Genomic DNA, 25924 nt, shown 5'->3' on the forward strand with positions numbered 1-25924 from the left:
CAAAAAAAAAATGTACTGTTCTAAAAATTACTCTTTCATGGTCAGAGTATATATTTATGTAGTAAACCTTTATCTTTAAAACACGTAAGTCCAGCCTGTTAAATGTCCTATGAAGTGGTTCTTTCTTGTCTATCTTCTCCTTTTTGAAAAACTACCTTCCATGTCTTATGAGCTTTTCTCCCAAGTGCTCATTAGGAGCCACATGGAATCTAATGGGTTCAACAGACAAGACATCAAAACACACAGCTATAAATACACCATATCAGATAGGTTCATTTCTCAAAAGAGCTCATAATTCTTCAGTAGAAGAACTTTATTTTTCCTAACATTTAGAAGTTTCATAGAGATAATTAAGTAGAAATCATTCAGTATTTTCAGATTTTGGCTATTTCTTTATTTCCTAGACTTAAACATCTTAGTTTAAATGATTTTTAACAGATAGTCACCCACAAACAGAATGAGTGCCATAACTGTACTTCAACTGCTATGTGACAGACTTCCATATCATCAGTAATTTTTACCTAGGTATTTCAGACTGGAAAAGATAAATAAAATTTGATTTTAAAATAAATTCTGAAACCATTAACTCATAACATCCTGGATGTTTTACCTTCTGCTACCCTACTCATTCACTAATTTAATACCTTACAAAAACCTGTACAGTTTAGAAATTCCCCTATCTCCTTTCATTTGATTTCCACCAAATGTAGGAGCACTTACGTATTCTAGATTTCACTGTTTAGTTTACTATTTGCAGTATCTAGGAATTTATTTTATCTACAGAGATAGATTTCTTATAACAAGAGACAAAATTTTAGTCATTTGGGAAGTAGACCTTGCTTCCTTGAATTAACAGAAAAAATATTAAAGTGCAAGAATAGGAAAAAAATTGTAAGTACTAAAACCACAAAAATGGAGAAAAATGTTGATCTATGCTAAATGATGTACAAGAAAATACTGATCACCGAAGTGAACAGATCATCAATATTTATTTTAGCCATTTCTTTCAGCCTTCTTCCTAATGTACCTTTTACTCAGACATAAGTCTTATCTATTAAAAAAAAAAAGTTAAATTGTATGTAGCCATCATTTGTCACCTTTGCAGTCCATATTGGAGAATGACTGTTAATGCTTCTTTTCAGAATTTGAGATTCATAACAATTCACTTATCTTTCCTCCACACTATTAAAAACTGAAACTAAAACAGGAAGGTTTTCTTCTTCCCTAACTTCTTGATAATAACTAATAGCTATTATTCAGATATACATTAACAGCCATTATTTGAGTGTATGTCCTCTCCTATGTTAGGCTACTCAGTGAAAAGTTTTGGGCAACCAGATATTCACATGGTTTCAAAGTATCACCAAACCAAGACCTTTTACAAGGTCTCACTCTCTCGCCTAGACTGGAGTGCAGCGGCACGATCACAGTTCACAGCAGCCTTAATCTCCCAGGATCACACCACCACACTCAACTAATTTTTGTATTTTTTTTGTAGAGACAAGGTTTCAGCATGTTGCCCAGGCTGGTTGACACCATCTTAATTGAGGGATAAAATTTAGTATCACCAAAAATGTGACAGACATTACATGCCTGATGATGTAATGCAATGGGATGTATTCAACATTACCCTATGTAATAAACTTGTCAGGTATATATAAACTGATTCTATTTATCAAGAAACAAAGCAGACAAATCTTGATTATGAAATATTTTCTATCAGACAGCTTGCCTGGATGAAATGGAGCAGGTGTGAAGATTAAAAAAAGAAGAGGAGTTCAGTTTTGGACATGTTAAATTTGAGAGGCTTATGAGCCACCAATCTGAAGATGTTGAGAAGGCAATGATGGATACGGAAGTATGGAGTTCAGGGAAGAGGTCAGATCACAAATACTTTATCTACACCCCAGGACTTTGTATCCAAAGACCAAGGACACTTGAAATGGTTAACAGTAGCAACAGTAAGAGACCAGTGGCCACAATGCACTAACCACACTGTTATGGTAACATAATCTGGGCAGTATTTTCTTGCTGCTCATCTGCCTCTGGTTATTGCTCATTTTGTGAAGCTGAATTCCCACTCTCTCCATCAATTCTGTAACCTACCTGTCATCATCCCAACAAATTCCTTTTATGTCCAAATTACCTAGTCAGTTTCTGCTATTTGCAACCAAGGACCCGTTAATGAATTATGAAGAATATTCCGGTCTCAAATAGAAAACTATAATTTCCTTCCCAATTTAAAGCCATTCCTACAAACAAGCAGAATTTATGTTACAAATATAACTCTAAAGTATAAATACACATAATAAAGATATTCAAAAATTAAAGACGGTACAGATCAGTTTTTTGAGATATTTAAGAGGTCCCAGGATAATTAAAAAGAAAACTTTGTTTCAAAACATAAAATTTGAACATTAATATAAAAGTAGAACATCCAGAAAAAAATGGCAAAACACCAAGATCATTTAAAAAATATCTAATAAAGGCCGGGCGCGGTGGCTCACACCTGTAATCCCAGCACTTTGGGAGGCCGAGGCGGGTGGATCACGAGGTCAGGAGATTGAGACCAGCCTGGCTAACACAGTAAAATCCCGTCTCAACTAAAAATACAAAAAATTAGCTGGGTATGGTGGCAGGTGCCTGTAGTCCCAGCTACTCGGGAGGCTGAGGCAGGAGAATGGCATGAACCTGGGAGGCGGAGTTTGCAGTGAGCCGAGATCGCACCACTGCACTCCAGCCTGGGCGACAGAGTGAGACTCCGTCTCCAAAAAAAACAAAAAAAGATGCTTTACTTTATACATTCCAAACTACTCCTACTAAGAATAGTAATGAAAAAATTCTCCGGCCGGGTGCGGTGGCTCACTCCTGTAATCCCAGCACTTTGGAAGGCAGGGGTGGGCGGATCACCTGAGGTCGGGAGTTCTAGACCAGCCTGACCATCAGGGGAAACCCCGTCTCTATTAAAAAAAAAAAAAAAAAAAAATACAAAACTAGCCAGGCATGGTGGCACATGCCTGTAGTCCCAGCTACTTGGGAGGCTGAGGCAGAAGAATCCCTTGAACCTGGGAGGCAGAGGTTGTGGTGAGCCGATATTGCGAGGTTGTGGTGAGCCGATATCGCGCCATTGCACTCTAGCCTGGGCAACAAGAGCAAAACTCTATCTCAAAAAAAAGAAAAAGAAAAAGAAAAAAATCTCCACCTAAGTCTACATTTATGTATGTATGTATGTTTGAGACAGAGTTTCGCTCTTGTCACCCAGGCTGGAGTGCAATGGTACAATCTCGGCTCACTGCAACCTCTGCCTCCCAGGTTCAAGCGATTCTCGTTCCTCAGCCTCCCAAGTAGCTGGGATTACAGGCGCTCGCCACCACACCCAGCTAATTTTTGTATTTTTAGTAGAGGTGGAGTTTCACTATGTTGGCCTGGCTGGTCTCAAACTCCTGGCCTCAGGTGATCCACTCACCTAAGCGTCCCAAAGTGCTGGGATTACAGGTGTGAGTCACTGCACCTGGCCAAGTCTACCTTTAGTCTCTTATTTCATACACTTCCCTCACACGTCAGTAAAACTACTTTTCATTCTTTCTGAAAACTTTTCACATTTCAAATCAAAAGTATAATTGTTGGCTATACTAAAGATTAAACATTTCTTACATCCTTGATAGTACACCATTTATGTGCTAAACTCCCTACCTCCGTTTAGTATTTTTAAGGAATACATTTTGAAGAAGTAAAACATGAAAAAGAGTAAAAACACTTAATAGGGAATATTTGCTTTAAGGAGGAAAAAAGTACGAATATATGTGAGGAAAAAAGTACGAATATATGTGAATATCTAGTATGTACCATGCATTCTGCTATAGATGATAATTTTTTTTTAAAACACTGCAAAACCGGTGATGTTACCTTTTTACAAAAAGCAAATGAGGAAAATGAATTTCAAAAACTGGTTTAGGCCCGCTGCAGTAGCTCATGCCTGTATCCCCAACACTTTGCAAGGCTGAGGCAGGAGAACTGCCTGAGCCTAAAAATTTGAGACCAGCCTGGGCAATAAGTGAGATTCTATCTCTACCCCCAAAAAAAAAAAAAAAAAATTAGCCAGGTGTGGTTGTACATGTCTGCTGTCCCAGCTACTCATGAGGCTGAGATGGGAGGACTGCTTGAGACCAGGTCAAGACTGCAGTGAGCTATGATCATGCCACCACACTGCAGTCCAAGCGACAGAGTGAGACCTGCCTCCAAAAAAAAAAAAAAAACGGGGGGGGGGGTGGCGGGGAGGGTGTTACTTACCTCACATCAGTGCTAATAAGAGGTCAGTGTCAATAAGGGGTAGATCTGTTTCCAGAACAGATCTGCCTATCCCAAAGTTGATGCCACTTTATTCACAACAAAATGCCTCCATAAGCACATTCTTCTAAAAATTCATTCTCATTAATTTTTTTATTAGAAAAACAATTGTAACCATTATACTGAACAAGCTGAACCCGTGGGATGTAACTATAAAAAACAATTTTTTGTCCACGACTAGCCTTTAAAGTTACTCTGTAGCCATAGTTAATGTCCCTGAACTTTCATTTAGGCTAATGATCATGACTTTGGTCACTCCCAAGTTATGAAAACAATCTGACTTTTAAAACTGAAAGATCCAGCTGTGCATAGTGGCTCCCACCTGTAATCCCAACAATCTGGGAGGCTGAGACAGAGGATCACTTAATCCCAGGAGCTGGAGACCAGCCTGGGCAACATAGGGAGAACCCGTCTCTACAAAAAAATTTTAAAAAATAAAAAAACTTAGCCAGATGTGGTGGTGCATACCTATAGTCCCAGTTACTTAGGAGGCTGACGTGGGAGGATCACTCAGGCCTTGGAAGTCGAGGCTGCAGTGACTGAAAGATCTTTAGTATAATCGTCAAATTTTTCTCATTTAAAGTTAGTTTCTCTGCTTTCCCAGCTCAGCCCTACACAGTACAAGAGCACTACACGCTTTTACTCCACTCCTTTCCACCTTGCTAACCTTGGGTGGGGCAATTATGTGCTATCAGAGAGCTTAGACACTTTCATGACTCAAAAAATGTTTAGGCCGGGAGCGGTGGCTCATAGCTGTAATCCCAGCACTTTGGGAGGCCAAGGAAGATGGATCACCTGAGGTCAGGAGTTCTAGACCAGCCTGGCCAACATGGTGAAACCCCGCCTCTACTAAAAATACAAAAATTAGCCGGGCATGGTGGTGTGTACCTGTAGTCCCAGCCACTCAGGAGGCTGAGGCACGAGAATTGCTTGAACCAGGGAGGTTGCAGTGAGCCAAGGTCATGCCACTGCAGTCCAGCCTGGGTGACAGAGCGAGACTCCATCTTAAAAAATAATAATAATAATGATGACAATAAAGTTTAAAGCTGATTCTGTTCAGGAATGCTTTCAGGGGTTCCTTGAAAGTTGGGAGCTCTCACTCCAATTCCTGTAATGCATCTCCTCTGGGAATCCAGCCTCCATCCTGTCCCCCTTATACCTACTCTTTTGGGTTTTCCCTTATGTGGTCTCACTTCTCTCAGGTGGCCCTCATGTGATCTATGGGAAACACAGATCTCTTAGTCCAAAAACTTTGGGAGCACTGGCAGTCCATCTACACAGCAACCTTGCTTTCCTTTGCTTTGCTGCCAAAGCAGATAGTCTCTCTTTCACCCTTGAAAATTTCCAGGTATGAGTTAGACAGACATCAATTTACTGTGTCCACCAAATTGCAGGAGTTACATATTAAGCTCCCCAAGTGGTCACTATAAAGCCCTTCTATCTTTACTGGAGGGGGAGTACTTCCCATCCCTCCCACAAAGACAGAGGAAAGAGGTTAGGAAAGACTCCTAGAATACCAACAACTGGGTTAAAAAAACTTTTCCAATTTCTAACAACATGTGTCAAAAACTCTTTTCCAATTTCCAACTTTCTGAATGAAACCTTTTACAACAACAGATGGATACATATTAGAAGTCACAAGATCCATTTTCTGGCTCTCTTTTGAACACCCACATGGTGTCCTTAAAACTCACTTTAGAAATACGCATCTGTTGACTTAGGGTCAAACTCAGAATACAAGAGTTCCACCCATTTTAGCACCTTATTTCGTATTCTGTATTTTCTAAATTTTCCATGAAAAGCAGGAATAAAATAAAAATCCACAACCTTACCACTCAGCCACGGTTAACACTGTCCCTTTATGCCACTTAAAAATGTAAGTTTAAATTTTTTAAAACCTTGTACAATAACACTTCATTTATATAATTTCATTAAGCAATCCAGTTTATCACCTAATTTAAACACATTACCTTTTTCAAGCATCAAATTTCCACTGAACTAGTGTGCTGCTCTTTCTAAAATGTGTCTCACTGTGCCACTCTGAAGTCCAAACCCTTTAATGGCTCCCTACCAGAGATTAAACTTCAGTCTTTTAAAAAGTGTAATCTACACAGTCTCCTAGAGCTGTTACATCTCTAAATATGATTTTGAACCATGTATGCACCATATAAAATCAAACTACAAGAAAAATGCAGGTGTCAGAGGAGTTCCTAATAATGGGATGTGACCTACACTAGAGGAGAGAAACATTTCAGAATTTGCGAATTCAACCTTGTAACCCCTCAATGAAGCTGGATCCTGAGATATTTTCAACAGGAACTGGGACCAAATTCTGAAATGCAAAAGAACAAAGGTGGCTATTTCTTTATTAGCATGATAAAACTAAGCTTGCAGTGGGGATCAGTCCTCACATGATTGCAAATAAAATTCTGTATCACTACACATATATCTACTGGCTCCACACTCATTATCACCAACTGCCAAAAAGTTAATCTAATACTCAAGAGCAGATTTATAAAAACTTTAAATGCCTAAAACTGGATTTGGGAATTAATTTTGTTGTAAGTTCTACACATAATGTGCTCCATTCATAGAGCACACATTTAAAAAATTGTCTTAGAGTCAAGTGGAGTGGCTCATGCCTGTAATCCCAGCACTTTGGGAGGCCGAGGTGGGCAGATCACTTGAGATCAGGAGTTTGAGACCAGGCTAGCCAACATGGTAAAACCCTGTCTCTAATAAAAATACAAAAAAAAAAAAAAATAGCCAAGTATGGTGGTACGTGCCTGTAATCCCAGCTACTTGGGAGGCTGAGGCAGGAGAATCGCTTGAACCCAGGAGGCGGAGGTTGCAGTGAGCCGAGATTGCGCCACTGCACTCCAGCCTGGGCAACAGCGAGACTCTGTCTCCACAAGAAAAAAAAAAGTTTTAAAGTCATCTTTTACCAGATGAAGTGAGAAGTAAATTCCATTTAAACATGCTACCAAGAAAAATGTACTCATAGTTCTTAGTTCAAAGAGGCTTCGGTCTGCTAAGAAGTTTAAGTCAGTAAAAATGCACAAAATTACAAAAGTCCCTGCAGAAAGAAAAATAATCAGTTCTCTCTTAAAGCTGACAATAAATGTATTCACTCAAAAAGTACACAAGAACAATGAGCGTAGGCAAATACGGATATGTCTCTATGAATAAATGTGGAGAGTATGTGTGTGTGGTCATCTAACATATATATATGCATAAAGATGGCTGGAAAGATGGTCACCAAAACAGCGACTACCTAAGGTGGTGATTTTTGCTTTTTTCTTTTACTACTCTATATTGTTTCAATTTTTTTATAAATATGAGCACGTATGTTTACAAGAATTTTCATTATTAAAATACAGTATGAAAGCTACAGTAATCAAGCCATGTGGTACTAGCAGAATGATAGATCAATGAAACAGAAATAAAAGTCTATAGAAAAACCCAAACATTTGTGGTCAACTGATTACCAACAAAGACATCAAGGCAATTCAGTAGAGGAAAGGATAGTCTTTTCAAAAATGGTTCGGAGACTACCGGAAATCCACAGGCAAAAAGTTGAACTTAGTAACTTACACCATAAAGTTAACAAAAATGGATCATAGACCTAAATGCAAGGACCAAAACTAGAAACCTTTTAGAAGAAAACACAAGAGTAAATCTCATAATCTTTGGTGAGGCAAAGATTTCTTAGATATGACACACACTGCACCATTCTTAACAGCAAAAAAAAAAAAAAGTTAAACTAGACTCTACCAAGTGAAAATGCTTACACCTCAAAAGACACCGTTAACAGCCAAGTGTGGTGGCGCACATCTGTAGCATCAGTTATTAAGGAGGCAGAGGCAGGAGGATTACTTGAGCCCTGAGTTTGAGTCTAGCCTGGGCAACACAGCAAGACCTCGACTCTGAACCCCATCTCTTAAGAAAAAAAAAACAAAACACCATTAAGAAAAGGACAAGTCACAGATTGAGAGAAAATATTTGCACATAATGTATCTGACAAAGGAGCTGGATACAAAATATGTAAAGAACTCTTACAACTCTGTAAGAAGACAACCCAATTAAAAATGGGCAAAAAGACCTGACAGACATTTCACCGAAACAGATGGAAAAAATGGCTTGGTGCTGCACGCCTGTAGTCCCAGCCCTTTGGGAGGCTGAAGCAGGAGGATCGCTTGAGCCCAGGAGTTCTAGGCTGCAGTGAGGTGTGATTATGCCACTATACTCCAGCCTGAGTGACAAAGTAAAATCCTTTCTTTTAAAAAAAAAAAAGAAAAAAGAAAAGAAAATAAGAAAATGGCTTGAAAAGATGCTCAACATCATTAGTGATTAGGGAAACTCAAACCACAATGTATACTACTTCCCACCCAGTAGAATAATTATAATCAAAAAGATAATGACAAGTGTTGGGAAGATTCAGAGAAACTGAAATCCTCATACACTACTGGTAGGACATAAAATAGCACTGAGAGTCTGGTTTTGGCAGTTTCTTTAAAAATTATATAAGTTTTCCATATGACCCAATAATTCTATTCCTAGGCATCTATGCAAAAGAAAACATATGTCCACACATACCTGCATACAAATGTTCACAGCAGCATTATTTATAACAGCCAAAAACTGTGAACCATCCAAACGCCCATCAACTGGTAATGAATAAACAAAACGTGGCATATCCACAGAATGGAATATTACTCAGCAATAGAAAGGAACAAATTACTGATACACTCAACATGCATGAACCACAAATTAAATGAAAGAAGCCAGACATAAAAGATACTGTATGTTCCATTCATAAGAAATGTCCAGGAAAGAATAATCAAGCAAAAGTGAGAGAGTGAGAGAGTGAGGGAGAGAGTGTGAGAAGGAAAGAGGGAGACACGGGGAGAAGAGAGAGAGGGAGAGGGAGAGGGAGAGGAAGGGAAGGGCAGTGTGTAAGAGCTAGAAGATAGGAAAGTGGATGCCTGGGGCGGGGGGTAGTATGGAAGATGAATATGATTTCAAGGGATCTTACTGGGTTAACAGACAACATCCTAGACTATGGTAATGGTTGCAAAGCTGAATAAACTGACTAATAATCACTGAATTGTGCATTTGAAATAGATGAATTTTATAGTGTATAAAGTATACCTCAATAAAATTGTTTTTAAAAAGATGGTGAAAAAAACTTAGTATATAATTATGTTTACTGAAGGAATGATTAGGTTTTTCTAGATGCCAAAGCCAAAAACCAGTGAGAAAACAAAACATTTTAAATGAAAACATAAATTAAAATAGTATACCAAAATGGCACACATACCACTTATCCCCATTATATAAGTGATTTTCACTTTCTGCCTTTTAGTGGAATACTTCTAAGGGTCATGATTAGGTACAGGAATTTGCTACAAGACTTTATGTGCAATGTAACCTGGATACAGTGGCTAAAACTACCTGGAATAAATTGTCTTAGGGTACCGGTACCTGTTTAGCCCTACTTTATGACTTAGGACAGTTTCTATAATACAGTTAACCAGTTATGCATTTAAAAACAAAACTGGCGAGGTGCAGTGGCTCATGCGTGCAATCCCAGCACTTTGGGAGGCTAAGGCAGGTGGATCACAAGGTCAGGAGTTCAAGACCAGCCTGACCAACATGGTGAAACCCCATCTCTACTAAAAATACAAAAATTCGCCGGGCGTGGTGGCGCATGCCTGTAATCCCAGCTACTCAGGAGGCTGAGGCAGGAGAATCACTTGAACCCGGGAGGCGGAGCTTGCAGTGAGCCGAGATCGCACCACTGCACTCCAGCCTGAGTGACAGAGCGAGACTCTGTCTCAAAACAAACAAACAAACAAATAAACAAAACTGTTCATTCATCTCTTACTTATGAGACCCTAACAAGATCCTAGAAGGGATCTGAGAGACAAGGGGCAGTAAAAGAATTTCACAAAAAGTTCCACTTGCAGACCTCAACTAGGAAGAATTGTGAAGTGCTTATATATATATATATTTTTTAATTATTTAAATCCATAGGCTACCCTCCTACCCAAACTAGGCATACTGAAAATGGTTTAAAAACTTTAATTTTAATAAAACACTGTTTTTAAAAGTTGCTTATAAGGCATGAACAATGAAAATCTGCTAAAACTAAGTTCTTAAAAGCACACATTTAAAATGTTAATAGACTACTAAGAGGTCAGTGCCACATACCAAAGACTGAACACTGGCCAGTTGTCACCATCGCACATACCATAATGGAACTTTGGCACACCCATTTCAAAAGGTTGCCAACCAGGCTAAATATTTTGACTACTGCTTCAACATACTGTTCTATAAATAAAAAGACAAAGCTTTAGTTTAACTATATTCACATTTTAATACAGGCAGTTCCAATTATCAAAAAGACTTTCCAAAATGCTTAATCCCTCATTTTCAGGGATCCACCTGCTTTTACCCACTGGCAACTGAGAACTAGCTCCACAGCAAGAAGATTGTTTTAAGTTTCCAAGTCTCTAAATTCACGTATGCTTTAACCCAAATGAATGGAATAAATGAAGTTGACTTCTCCATACTTTTGAAAAAAACTCGGTAAATATATTTACTAAATACCAGGACACATTTAGTATCTAACATTTAAATCAAAATAAATTCAAATATAACAAATAATCTTCAGCAAGTTAGCTTTCAAAATAACATTTTTACAAGACTTGTTTACAGAAAATAACTGGAAGGGAGGATAATTTATAAGATGCTAATAAATAAAATGGAGCCCTACTCCCCTAAAAAAAAAAAAAAAAAAGAAAGAAAAATTGTGAATTTGAACATTCCCTTCACTATGCTAGCCTCTCATTTACCTAAATCTATACATATAAAGGGAAAGAAGCCTCCCTGAAAATGTTCTTAATTGACATCATTTAGTTTGTTGGAATTTGCCAGAATTTAAAGTAGAGAACTGTGGTTTGATATAAAGAAAGCAAACTAATCTCACACCTTGCATCCCAAGATGGTTTTCTCATATTTCACTTAAATTCAATGTCCTTGAAATTCTTAAAACCCTGTAATCTCTTTCAAATTGAAAGATGTATGAACATGTCAGTCATTACTTTTTGAGTAAATGTTATTAAAGTGACCAACTCATCTTTGAGAAAATTAATCTCAAATTTCCACCAAGGTCATTACATATAACTTTGCCCTCAAAAACAGATTAAAAAATGAACAGCACCAATAATAATAATATGTGTCGTGTTCTTATCACATGCCAGGAACTTTTTTTTTGAGACAGAGTCTCCCTCTGTCACCCAGGCTGGAATGCAGTGGCATGATCTCGGCTCACTGCAACCTCCACCTCCCAGATTCCAGTGATTCTTGTGCCTCAGCCTCCCAAGTAGCTGGGATTACAGGCGTGCACCACCACACCCAGCTAATCTTTGTATTTTAAGTAGAGACAAGGTTTCACCATGTCAACCAGGCTGGTCACAAACTCCTGGCCTCAAGTGATTTGTCCACCTCAGCCTCCCAAATTGCTGGGATTGCAGGCATGAGTCAGTATGCCTGGCACTTCTTTAAATGTCAGATTTAATGAGGTATAATTTATATATGTTAGGAAATAATTCTTCATAAGTATCTTCTTTTTTTTTCTTTTTTGAGATGGAGTTTCACTCTGGTTGCCCAGGCTGGAGTGCAGTGGCGCAATCTCGGCTCACCGCAACCTCCACCTCCCAGGTTCAAGCGATTCTCCTGCCTCAGCCTCCTGAGTAGCTGGGATTACAGGTGCTCACCACTTCGCCCAGCTAATTTTTTGCATTTTCAGTAGAGACAGGGTTTCACCATGTTGGGTAGGCTGCTTCATAGGTATCTCTTTTGCATACAGTACAAGCAGAGGTACCAGCTGCCCTTTGCTCTAGAGAGTATCTTTTCAAGAATGTTTGTAGAGTGAACAGTCTTGAGAAATAAAGATAGTATCTCCTTCTGGAGCAAAGGACAAGCATGCTTACTGTCTGTTCAGTATAATAAATATAATGTATCCCTCCAGAGCAAAGGGCAGGCATGCTTATTGCTCATTAGAAAAGATCTGGGTTCCCTGAACTCAGGGCTTCTCTCCAACAAGAAAGCCCACTGTGTGTACAAGTACTACCTGGTCCTCTTCACGTCATCCTGTAGACTGAGGCTCAGAAAACCAGTGCAAATGCTGATACTCTGGCTACTACTATTATAGAGAATAATAATCTGCCCTTGATCTTTAACACAGGAGTTTCATGTCTTCTACCAGATTCCATGAAAATATGGCAGGATAACTTACTAGCTTGCAAGTAGGATAAAATCTCAGACCATCATGGTTCTTGACAGTTCTGGGGAAAGAGGATGGGATGCTGACATAGCCATAACTCTCTCAGGGAAAGGATAAAGGCCCTGCAGACTGAGTTCTGGGACAAGGGAAGATACCCTGGAATCTGAGAGTGATCCTAGTGGTGGATGGGAAGAAGGTGGGAATAAAGACTCCCCTACCTGTTTACCTGTTAATGAACAGGGTGGAATTAATGTTTAGAAACTGAGCAGTGAGAAGTGAGGCTGAAATTAGCCACCCAAATGGTGGGTTGGTAGTTGTTCACTATCCTCTGGGCCGGTGGAAGGAGGGGAGCATCATAACAATAAGGGCAACAAGCCCCATGGTCCCACATGAAAGGCTGTGGCTGTGACTGCTGAGCCAAGGAATCCCCTAAACTAAAAGAAATGGTGTAAGTAATGATGACCTTGCTGCCACCTACAGAGCTTCAAGTAGACCAGAAACATTAAACTGCGAGAGAATGACCCAAAGTGAATATAAAGCCTTGATTACCAGCACCGAGTTGCTCTCTCCCCCTCCACACTCCCTGATCCCTCTCTGCTCCTACCCCCAAACTCTTCTGCTTTAATGAGCAAGATGGTTAGGAATGGGGCTGAGGTCTCCCTGATCCCCAAGATGGACTGAAGGCCAGACATACTAGGAGGTTTGCCCAGAGAAGTTCAGGGAGAGACTCAAAATTTTATGGTTCTCTTGGAAATAGGCACCCAGGTAACCATTCTATCTAGTCCTGTCAGGCAGACACCCACATTAAGCTAATAGGGTCTGGGCAGGGTTTACAGGGGTTAGGAAAATAAATGTGACTTATGGGTGGGATGTTTTGGACCAATTCAATGTGCTTATTCTTGCCTCTACATCATAACGTATAGTAAGAACTGATAAGCCGGGTGCGGTGGCTCGCACCTGTAATCCCAGCACTTTGGGAGGCCGAGGCGGGCTGATCACTTGAGGTCAGAAGTTCCGAGACCTGACCAACCTGATGAAACCCTGTCTCTAGTGAAAATATAAAATTAGCTGGGCATGGTGGCATGCGTCTGTAGTCCCAGCTACTCAGGAGGCTGAGGTAGGAGAATCACTTGAACCCAGGAGGCGGAGGTTGTAGTGAGCCAAGATTGCGTCATTGCACTCCGGCCTGGGTGACAGGGTGACAGAGTAAGACTCTGTCACACACACACAAAAAAAAAAAAAGAAGAAGAAGAAGAACCTGATGTGTTATGTGCTTGTACTTAAAAGACTCACTTAAGAGCTAGTGAGGGTTTTTCCAATCAGAAAGGGCTGTATGTATAAAAGTGTACTAGTACCTTTGGGGCCCCACAATCTTAAGGATCACTTTGAGCCATAAAGTCTCATGATTTCACTGATTAGAGGATTTGGCAAAAGGAGGCAGCCTCCACCTACAGGTGCCCCTTGGGGTTTTGAACGCTTTACCTCCCTGACACAGCAATCAAGTTTACGCCTTCTGAAAAGCAGCTATTAGCTTGCTTCTGGATTCCAGTGGAAATTGAATGCCTAACTCATGGAGGCCTCACGAGTCTCCAGCCTGATGTTCCTATTTCGAGGTGGGTCAGCTTACACTCAATGACTAACAATGCGGTAAATCAATGGAAAATGCTTATGTGAAACACACCTGGCTTAGTCTTAGCCCCAAGAAGGATCTCAACTTTACATGAAAAAGGGCTGGCACCTAGCCCTTTGGGGAAAACTTTATCCCCTACTCTACCACTGGAGGCAAAGCTACTGGCTCAATGAAGCCCAAATCCGGTAAATCATCACATCTTATAGATTTGACATCATCAATATTCTTTCCTGGACTTTAGCAACAGCCTTTTAACTTGTCTCCCTGTATACAATCTCACTTCACCTTTAATACATTCTCCAAAAGCAGTCAGGACAATCTTTCCAAAAGACAACTTGAGTATTTTACTCTCCCCTATTAAGATCCTATAATGGTTTCCCCATTGCCTGCAGCTGGAACTGAATGGGACTTGTTAACATGACTCATGCAGATGGTTTACTTCTAGTCCACCTCTTTAGCTTCCTCTTTCCCACTCTTCCTTTACAACCTCCATTGCTGTCATACTATAACCAGTATCAGTTTCTAGCAAGACTTCTCTTATCTTCAGGCTTTTTAGCTCACTCTCTCTTCCTACCCCCATGTAAACTCTCCCTCTTGACTGACTGGTCTACTCTTCAGGTCAGAGTTTAGATGACACTACAACAGGGACTTTTATCTTTACTAGTTAAGATTAGGTACCCAAGGCCGAGGCGGGCAGATCACGAGGTCCGAAGCTCCAAGACCAGCCTGGCCAACATGGTGAAACCTCATCTCTACTAAAAATACAAAAATTAGCCAGGCGTGGTGGCTTGTGCCTGTAATCCCAGCTACTGGGGAGGCTGAGGCAGGAGAATCTCTTGAACCAGGGAGTCGGAGGTTGCAATGAGCCGAGATCGTGCCACTGCACTCCAGCCTGGCGACAGTGAGGCTCCATCTCAAAAAAAAAAGATTAGGTATCCATGTAACACATATCACTGAATTCATACTCTTTCTGTATCTTCTATTCTTTTGTAAGGAAGAACCACAAATGATTTATTCACTGTGATACAACCCCACTTATGTGCTCAATAACTACTTGGGTAGTTAATGGCAATCTATATACCACATATTGTGCCAGGTGATCAAAAACAAAATTATTTTTAATAATCATTTGACTTAGAAATACATTAGGAAAATTATATGCTGCCTTCCTTGTTATGCTGAATTGAAATTAACATAAAAATTTCACAACAGTTTAGTGAGGCATGTAAGAGGGACATTATTCCCATTTAATAATCTGAGGCTCTTCATATTATCATATAAAGCAAATGTGTCAAATTAAATTCAATGTTTTTGTCCATACATACTAGAATGTTACAATGAGAAGAATCTCTCAATTAGAGGATTTTTACTGATTAGAGGATCTGGCAAAAGGTCAAGTCAACAAGTCAACAAACTATAAAAGTGTACCTCAAGTCACAGATTTCAGATTTCATTTAAACTAGTGTATTTGATTCTCTACTATCCCCACTAAGACAGAGAAATGACATAAATCTTAAATTATAATATCACATTATGATATGTCATATCATGATAGGTCATAATATATATTATGATACATTATGTCATATTGCGGCAGGCCAGGTCTCACTAATGCAGGCCTCCACAACAACTGTTTCAGTACTGAGTGGTTAAATTAAATATTAAAAGCCAGTGCCCTTAAACAAAGCCTGGGATTAACAAAAGCCCATCATGAGTTTTGCCTAGGCCTTTCCTAGGCCTTAAAGCATGACAAAATAATGAAGGAATTCTTAAGAGGACCCATTTAGGAGTAAACAAGTTTTATTGTGGGTCTGAAGAAACTCCCTAGGCCTCCACTAACAAGTTTACTGGGGGTCCGAAGGAATTCCCCAAACCTTCATGATTTCGCAGGAGACAACATAAGGGTAATCACCCCCAGCAACTGGACCCATTTAGATTAAGTAAATTTACTGAGGGTCTGGAGGAGACTCTTCAGGACTTAGACCTTAGTTATAGATTAAAAGAAGTTAATCACTTATGTATTTAGATGAATGCACACTTACGCATAGACGTATAGCTTAGAAGGCATATAAGCTCTGGAAAACTTTGTAATTTTGAGTTGGTCTGGCAATAATTTCCTGGCCTTCTCCCTATAACTGGTTGCAGAAAATAAAAACTCTCTTCCTCTCCAGTTCACCTGCATCTCGTTATTGGGCCACGAGAAATAGAGTGATCCTCAGTTTGGTCCGGGAACAGTATGACATATTATGTCACATTATGACATCCGGGACTATGTCATAATTTCTTTCTTAGCAAGTGTTTTCTGAAAATGCTTGACCTAAAGTAGTATTCAGGTTAATTTGGATTATCTGAAGACATACCAATGTATGATTGGAAGGAATAAATATTCTAGATCAATGGTCCCCAACCTTTTTGGGACCAGGAAATGGTTTCGTGGAAGACAATTTTTCCACGGACAGGGCAACAGGGGGAATGGTTTCAGGATGAAACTGTTCCACCTCAGATCACCAGGCGTTAGATTCTCACATGGAGCACAAAACCTGGATGCCTCTAATGCACAATTCACAACAAGGTTCATGCTACTATGAGAATCTAATGCTATCTCCGCTGATCTAACAGGAGGCAGACCTCAGGGAGTAATGCCGCTCACCTCCTGTGGTGCAGCCCAGTTCCAAACAGGCCATGGCCCAGGGGTTGGGGACCCCTGCTCTAGACACAGTAGGAAGGGTCTGTATCAATCTAGAATTTAATATATATCATACATAATGCATCAACTAAAATATACCAAGAAGAGATTACTGCATTAGCAGAAAATAACTGTACACGACTCAGGCTTCACAGTGTCACATACAATAGTACCTTAATGTTGATGATCAATCTTTTCAAAATGAATAGCTACAAAAATATATCTCTGCATTAAGTCTTCTACTTCAACAAAATCACACAATATCTTTGAAAGTAGTCATTCTGACCCATGGTACCATTATCCAGATGTGAAGGTGTGTTGCAAGAAATGTTTATATTTAAATAATCAAAATTCTAAGAATGATTTCTTTGTTTAAAAAGTTTACACATGTGACTCATTTGCATTCTAATTACTTGCATAAGTGGGAAAGGGGTGAAGCTATAGCTAGCTGTCAATCCTGTATATGCTTACAGGAGAGTACAGAACAAGTGAACATTATCCATCCTCCTTGGCAGCTGAAAAAGAAAAAGTTTTGAGATTTGCTGTTTTAAGTATGTTTTACAAATACTTAATATAAAATATAAGACCTCAAATTAGTAGGTTGAAATAGAATTTAAGTAAACGTGATGGGTTCAAATGCCAGTCTTCAACGTCTCCCACTTGGGAGTATACTTGAACAAGTATACCTAATTGGAAATATTTAATTATGATTAACGGCATACCTCTAACCTAAGGTCTCTGAGCCTTACTTTCCTAATGTTAATTAGGAATTAAATAGAAGTTAACCTACACATTACAGAGTTGTTATAAAACTAACCTAATGGTTATAAGGAATCTGGCAAACAGTAGGTGTTCAATACTACAGCGTAATTAAGAGCCAGGATTTAGTGAGCTGATCATAATATAGAATGAGTTCACACATCCAAGAACATTTATGTATAATTTTAGAAACTCTAAATGCCCAATAAATTATTTGAATTCACTGTTGTTCATGAATGCTGACAAGATACACATATCAAGTGCCCATTCTAAGCAAACAAATCCATTCTATGAGCTAATGTATAACACAAAATCATGTTTATACTTCCTCACCCAAAGATCTCAAAGCAAATTAAATAACCCAGTATAGCAGTCTTTTTTTTTTTTTTTTTTTTTTTGAGACGGAGTCTTGCTCTGTCGCCCAGGCTGGAGTGCAGTGGCGAGATCTCGGTTCACTGCAAGCTCCGCCTCCCGGGTTCACGCCATTCTCCTGCCTCGGCCTCCTGAGTAGCTGGGACTACAGGCGCCCGCCACCACGCCCGGCTAATTTTTTTGTATTTTTGGTAGAGACGGGGTTTCACCATGTTAGCCAGGATGATCTCCATCTCCCGACCTCGTGATCCGCCCGCCTCGGCCTCCCAAAGTGTTGGGATTACAGGCGTGAGCCACTGCGCCCAGCCAGCAGTCTTAAAAATATACAAGATACCTGAAAAAACTACAGCTCAGGGCAATCAACATCTTTTTCAAAATTTTTTGCCACATAATTACAAAATGCTGTTACAGTCTAAGATTCTTTGACCTTGCCATTAACTCAATTGTTCAAAACATAATTATTGAGTATCCACTATGCACCAGGCAGGCACTGTGCTAAACTCTGGTGCAGTTACAGAAAAGAAGAGACCAAAAATAGGAGGTATGTCACAAAGCTATTTCCAACTATTATAGTCTTGTTTTCCTTAAACAATGTAAGAGAAAATTGTAAGTTCTCACAGTTGAATGCATTAATACTTAGAAAGAGTCAAGTAACCTCAAATAAGTGACAATCCAGTATCTTCCCCCATGGAGACTAGGAGTAAAATAAGCACCCCTCTATACTTCTCCATCAATTGTTATTTACTATGTAAAGATAAATGACCATTTCAAATATGAGTCAAATAATCTCAAGAGGGACACTAATTTAACCTGTAAATTTTTAAAACCCGTTTATTCCTGGAGAGTTCAGAAAAATGAATTTTAAGTTCGATTAAGTTAAATGTCAATCAAAAATCTATCAAAAATAAACTGCATTCACTTAGTTTTACTAAACATCTGAAATTATACTTTTTCTGGGGCAGCTAGAATTAACTTACTAACCACGCCTCCCTCTGATCAACCAACCACTTTCTTGGGAGACAAAAATCTAGCCTCTACCCAATTATATAATCTAGAATTCATACTATATATCCTAGAACATTTTACAAAGCAAGAGTTTCCTCACAAACAGCTACATCACTATTAAAGTTTTAAAGAATTCTTAAACATTATTATCTAGCAAAACTGTTCTGCAAATACACATTCTCTCTCTCTCATGAGTTAAGAAATCTTACTACTGAAGTGGTTATCCAAAACCTAAGCGGGGACAAACAGCCAAGTACCTTTTTAACACCAAGTTCCCCAAAAACGAAGCTGTTAGAAAATGCTGCCATAAATACTGACAGCAATAGCATCATCATAATGATATGCAGGTAGGTGTACTTTAGGACTAAAAGCCTCTCGTTCGTTATTATGGATATGAAAGTCACATGAAAAAAAAAGTGCTGTCATTTCATTTTATGAATGCTGATTAGGGAGTTTCAGTTAACTGCAACACTTTGCAAACAGGCTATCAAATAAACCCCAGTTATCAAGCAGTTCTAGACACAAAGCTTCTGTTTCTATTACTAAATACAATTAAAGAATTAAAAGGATCAGTGTGTTTTTCTTGAGGTATATTAGTCTAAAATGATTTGCGATAGTAAGTTACCAAACACCCGAGTGACTGAAATTCTTTTAGCTATATAAAACACTCCTTTGGAATGCCGATCTCCCACACCGTAAGACTTAAAACACACAAAATTCATTGACATACATTTTTCACACAGAGATTAAGTGGTAAAAAGGTGGCAAACTCAATACACTTACACAGAAGTAGCAAAAAACGTGTAAGCAAATTCCAAAAACCTTTGTCTTATCCAGAATGGCACTTTGTGGTACTCCAAGGATTCAGGCATTTCATCAGTATTCCGCACATAGGGGTACTCAAACAATGTTGCTGACAGATGAGACAAGAAAGTCTCACCAACAAACATTTCTACAGCAGTGTATTAACAGGTAATGTTGCAAATCAGTCAAGGGACCAAGTGAGGAGGAATCCAGAGGAGTAGAAAGAATACTAATTCTCTGCCAAATTTTACACTCAGAGGAAATTAATCCATCATAGAAGTCTCCCATGAAAAAAATAAAAAAGGTACTCAGTATGACCCAGAATAGCCATGAGGTTAAAACACATACACACACACACACACACACACACACACACACACACACACACACAGCAATTGCCACTTCCACTAGAGTTTGACAGTTATAGATTTGGGTAATTATAGTAGAAATTGTGTGTTTGGAAACACACTAAGACCACACCCTAAGACTGAGAATCTGGACTTTAAACGCTGATCATTAATTAAAAGGACAACGCAGTATCTAAGTTGGAAGATCTGGCCGCGCCGGTGGAAGGCGAAGTGATGGGGAGCGATAAAGACACCAACTTCAACACCAGGGACCAGGAGGGCTGGGTGTCGAGGCGAGGCGAGGCGAAGCCCGGGAGAGAAGGGGGTGTGGAGCTGGGGACGGGAACAGGGGATGAGGAGGAAAAGCGGCCGCGAAGAGGAAGGAGTGGTGGGAGCCAGGATTGGGGGGTGGGGGACAACGCCGACGCGGGAAGGGACGAGCCGGCGAGCCAGGAGTCACTGGCGGGCGCAGGATCTGGGGTGGGAGGGGGCGGCGAGAGCGCGCGTGGAGGTGCCAATGGAAGGAAGGGGGCGGAAGAAAGGAAGACCCGAATGAATGAGCGCCGGGGGCAGGCCGGGGCCGCGGGGCCGGAGAGGAAGCGGGCCCGGGGCGCCGCGGGGCCGGGGGCGGGCCCAGCGCGCCTGGGAATGAGGAAGCCCCGCGCCAGCGCGGGCCCCGCCGCACCCGCCTCTTCGCCAAAATGGGGTCGCGGAGCAGGAAAGCTAGGAGTGTGAAGGAAGAGGGGAAAATGGCAAAAACCAATCACTCACCCTCCGCTCGAGCCTCCAGGCGCTCTCAGTCCCGCTCCTGCGCCCTCCTGGAGCCGCAGAGGCGGCTCCTCAGCGGCGCTAGGGGGAGCCCCGGGTCCGGAACGGGGGAGCGGCGGCAGCCGGACCGGGAGCCCCTCAACACCTGCCCCTGTGGCGGAGCCGCGACAAGCCAGAAGGCAGCTCCGAGCGGGGAGGGCAAGTGACCCGGATGTACAGGGTAACGACGAGGAGGGGGAGGAGGGAATGCCAGGAAGTGAGGGCGCCGCGGACCTGTCCGGCCGTGCGCATGCGCCGCACGCCCGCCCTGCAAGGTAAATCCTTAGCCTATCTTCTCCGCCCCTCATCCCCGCCCCTCCCGAAGGGGCGGGGCGAAGCCAGAGACAGGTGGTCGGCAGCGCGGCGTGCTGAGGAAGGAGGCGTGGCCACCCCCTTACGCCCCGGCCTCCTTAAAGGGGCAGCACCTTCGCAAATATCGCGCCGAGATAGCTTCTGAGTGGGTTTGAGTCTTCCAGCCTTCCAGATGTACAGATGGGAAACGGAGGTTCAGAGGTGGCGGTGACCTGCCTCTTGTCAGCGGGCTTGGAAATGGCAGGAACCGGACCTCGGGACTCGATGCTGAGCCCTGCGAAGTTGCCATATTCCCCCCACGCCTGGAACCGCTAGGCTGCGGGCGCGCCTCTCCCCTTCGGGTCAGGTACTGAGCCTCGCCCGCGATTCCCGGCGCGGCACGTGTTCCTGGCAGGCGCCCAGCGCCAGGAGACTGTACCGTTACCGCCTGCGATGGTATCGCGGAGACGCCCTTGGGAGGTGAAAAATGATCATTCTGAGAACAAAAATTAGAGTCCACTTACAACACTCTCAGATAAATCAGACCCCTGTTCTGGGGTCGACTCTGGGCAAAAATATCTAGTGGGCAGAAACTTGGATGTGACAGAGGGCACAGCCTCTTAATTACTTCCCTAATTCCCCTTTAGCTCTTTGAACATAAATGATCCCTTTCCCTTTACAGACAAAAACAGAACATCCCATCTAGCTAGCTTCTCCTAATCCTGTTATAAAGCTGAATTTTTTTATTAACATTAAAGGGGAAAAGATGACAATGTTATCTCTCCCAGGGTTGTTTTCAGTTTGACAGCTGAGCAGATCACTAAGATGGAGGTAAATGATTATGAACATTTTGCAGTCACAGGCCCAACTGAAAATACTGTAACAGTATGGACTTTTCCCCCCGGGAAAATACAGACATGCACACACATTTGCATAAAATTTCAGGAGTTTCATGCAACCAGGGAGCCTATCCATGAAATCCTGATTATGAACGAAGCTCTAGTCAAAGAGCTAAGGTTCCGGTAACTATCTGCGCCTTACTGTATGGGGCCAAGAAATCACTCCTTGCCACAAAACACAGAAGGGCAGCCCTTACCTTAGCCTTTTTGTCTTCCTCTTGAGTTATGTAGAAACCAAATGGTATGTAACATGGTGGGCATATTACTTAGAAACGTGTTGAGTCATGGAGAGATGAAGTGGCTTTTTCAAGGCACACACTAAGGGCAACATTCCTAGGCCTCAGACTTTTACCTTAATTATCATACTTCAGGAGGATTCAGGGATTCTATATTGTAGCTATTATAATTCTGGTCAATTTCAATGAAACTGAAGGAGATTTATTTATTTATTTTTTTTTGGTGACGGAGTCTCGCTGTCACCCAGGCTGGAGTGCAGTGGCGCGATATCGGCTCACTGCAACTTCCACCTCCCAGGTTCAAGCGATTCTCCTGTCTCAGCCTCCCAAGTAGCTGGGATTACAGGTGCACACCACCATGCCTGGCTAATTTTTTGTATTTTAGTAGAGACGGGGTTTCACCATGTTGCCCAGGCTGCTCCCGAACTCCTGAGCTCAGGCAATCCACCTGCCTGAGCCTCCCAAAGTGCTAGGATTACAGGCGTGAGCCACCGCCCCCAGCTGGAGATGATGTTTTACAAATGTTGATGCTGATAGAAAAGTCCTCCTAATCCAAGAAGCTTGGTCCACTTGTCTGACATACTGACATCCAACCTCTGATAACCTGGGTCCAGATGGACCACTGTCCTCAATGTGAACAGGAGGAGGAGTTCATACATGTGCACAGTCCCTTAGATATGAGCTCTGAGTAACCACACACCTCTAACCCTATCTCCCACCAGAAGCAGAAATCTTTCATATTATCTTCAACACATGAATATCTAGTTCAGCTCCAATATCTCCAACTACAGGGAGCTCATTACTGCAATCATCAGCCTTTGATTGTGAGGAACCTCTTTTACAGTAAGCAAAAATCTGATGCACAACAATTTTCATCCACTGGTCGTAATTTTCTCTATGGAGAGCAATATAGACATGACGCTGGCCTAGGGAGCTTACAGTCCAGCAAAGAAGCAGTCCACTGAGAAGTGATAATAATAAAATACTGGACCAGGTGCAGTGGCTCACACCTGTAATCCCAGCACTTTGGGAGGCTGAAGCAGGTGGATCACGAGGTCAGGAGTTCGAGACCAGCCAGGCCAACATGGTAAAACCCCATCTCTACTAAAAATACAAAAATTAGCTGGGCGTGGTGTCAGGCGCCTGTAATCCCAACTACTCAGGAGGCTGAGGCAGGAGAGTCGCTTGAACCCAGGAGGTGAAGGTTGCAGTTAGCCGAGATCTTGCCTTTGCACTCCAGCCTGGATGACGAGCGAAACACGTCTCAAAAAATAATAATAATAACAAAATACAATGAGTCCCGTGAGGAACACGGAATACCCCTCTCACATGCACCTTTCTCCTTAGCTGCCCTGGGTCCATTCCTGCCATGTACAAGAACTCACAAGTAAGTTCTTCCATTACCCCACGTGGGAATTCCCTAAAAGAGGGAGCTGGCTCAGAAAACAAGACTCCTATAAGAAGTGCTGAATTTATTCTTCTAGAATCCTTTCTTCATCATTCTGCATGAATGTGATCATATTTTTGCTGAGGGCAAAGCTTTCAAAAACTTATGTTGAAAAATTGAACAAAAAGATGCAAAAAAAAAAGGGCTTACATAAGAGCACTAGTCTCTTAATGATGATTTACGCATTGTGGCTAGCTGTATTTTGTGAGTCCTTACAATGTGCCAGGCACTGTACTAAGCTCTACACTCTTGACTTGTTTTCTTCTTTTGCTTTTTCACAGCCATCCTATATGGTACTATTATCAGGCCCATTTTATAAATGAGGCAACCGAAACTCCGTATGTGACAGATCCAGGATTCAAACCCAATCTGTCAACTTCACAGCTTCTATGGACACTGCATTGTCTCTGTCTACATTTTTAAATTTCACAAGGTCCTGTGGCTTTCCTTCAGTGCTGTTTTCTTGGAAAATTTTATTTATTATTAAATCAGTTTTAAAACCCTATAGAGAATAAATGGTTTCACTCAATCATTGATTCACTCAATCAACACACATTTTTGCACCGCCGGCCCCCCCCCCCCCCGCCCCACCCCCCGCACTGTGTCCTAGGCATCAGGCTGAGGGTCTGGGAAGAAGGAGAGTAAGACACCAAGTCCCTGCTCCGGAGGGGCTGAGAGTTTAGTGAAAGGACAGGCTGTCATCTTGCACTTAAAACAAAGCATGACTCGTTGTAATTCAGAAGGGTAGAGGAAACAGCTTTCCCTGGGACAATTGTGAAGGCTTCAGAAAGAATGGGACCTTTGGCCAGGTGCAGTGGCTCACACCTATAATCCCAATATTTTGGGAGGCTGAGGCAGGCAGATCACTTAGGGTCAGGAGTTTGAGATGGCCTAACTAACATGGTGAAACCCCATCTCTACTGAAAAAAAAAAAAAAAGAAAGAAATTAACCAAACATGGTGGCACGCGCCTCTGTAATCCCAGCTACTTGGGAGGCTGAGGTGGGAGAATTGCTTGAATCCAAGAGGCAGAGGTTGCAATGAGCCAAGATTGCACCACTGCACTCCAGCCTGGGCAACAGAGTGAGACTCCATCTTAAAAAAAAAAAAAAAAAAAAAAAGAATGAGACCTCTTAGCTTGGTCTTGAAGGGAAGGGGAAAGGGCCAAGGAGAAAACGCAGGGGGCCAAGGGTTGGCAGGGATTGTGGGGGTGCTGTGACACACTGAGATTGTAAAGGACATCATACACCATACTAAGAAATTTGAACTTGCCTTCTGAAGGCAACAACAAGTAAAGAGACGCTTCTAACCAAGGGAGACACATAATCAGGTATGTTTTATATCAGGATCACTCTGACCACAGGGTCCAATGTGGACTACAGTGGTAGGGAGAACAGAGGGCCAGCAAAGCAGTTAAGAGGCTGCTGTGGGGTCCAGGAGAGGGATAAGGAGAGCCTGCTCAAGGAAACTGGCAGCGAGGATGAAGAACAGGCACCGGAATTAAGATGCTACCTGATGCAGAATCTGCAAGTTCAATCTGGGGGAAGAGGAGACTGGGGTTGTCGGGATGACCCAGAGGCTCCTGGCTTAGCAGACAAACTGGATGGTGACACCACGTGATATCAATACTTTTACACAGTTTTCATTCCTCTTATCTTCCAATCTTTATCCATGTAAATGCACTTGCTTTGCCAGGTGCGGTGGCTCACGTCTGTAATCCCAGCAGTTTGAGAGGCCGATGCAGGTGGATCACTTGAGTCCAGGAGTTCGAGACCAGCCTGGCCAACATGGTGAAACCCCGTCTCTACTAAAAATACAAAAATTAGCCAGACATGGTGGCACACGCTTGTATTCCCAGCTATTCTGAAGGCTAAGGCAGGAGAATCACTTGAGCCCAGGAGGCAGAGGTCGCAGTGAGCCGATATCCCACCATTGCACTCCAGCCTGGGCAACGCAGTGAGACTCTGTCTCAAAAAAAAAAAAAAAAAATAAATAAATAAATAAA

General features: G+C 41.6%; 1 protein-coding gene and 1 long non-coding RNA gene across 13 annotated transcripts in view; one reads left to right on the forward strand and one right to left on the reverse strand.

The window, feature by feature from the left end:
* Positions 1-25924, reverse strand: part of CYRIB (CYFIP related Rac1 interactor B) — a 175980-nt gene that overhangs the window by 78225 nt on the left and 71831 nt on the right. The window contains exon 1 of one of the 12 annotated variants that reach the window (XM_034966581.3): positions 21012-21265. The exons of 10 other annotated variants lie outside the window; for them this stretch is intronic. The gene's annotated coding sequence lies outside the window, so the exon portion shown is untranslated. Of the gene's footprint in view, positions 1-21011; positions 21266-25924 lie in introns of those variants that run through there. One more of the 12 variants, XM_003820450.6, reaches the window with a different exon arrangement.
* LOC117981507 (uncharacterized) lies at positions 21236-24425 on the forward strand. Its single transcript, XR_004673074.2, has 2 exons — positions 21236-21322; positions 24202-24425. It is a non-coding gene; the product is annotated as an uncharacterized LOC117981507 (long non-coding RNA).

This window comes from Pan paniscus, chromosome 7, assembly GCF_029289425.2.
Source record: "Pan paniscus chromosome 7, NHGRI_mPanPan1-v2.0_pri, whole genome shotgun sequence".
In the NCBI taxonomy this organism is placed as follows: Eukaryota; Metazoa; Chordata; class Mammalia; order Primates; family Hominidae; genus Pan; species Pan paniscus.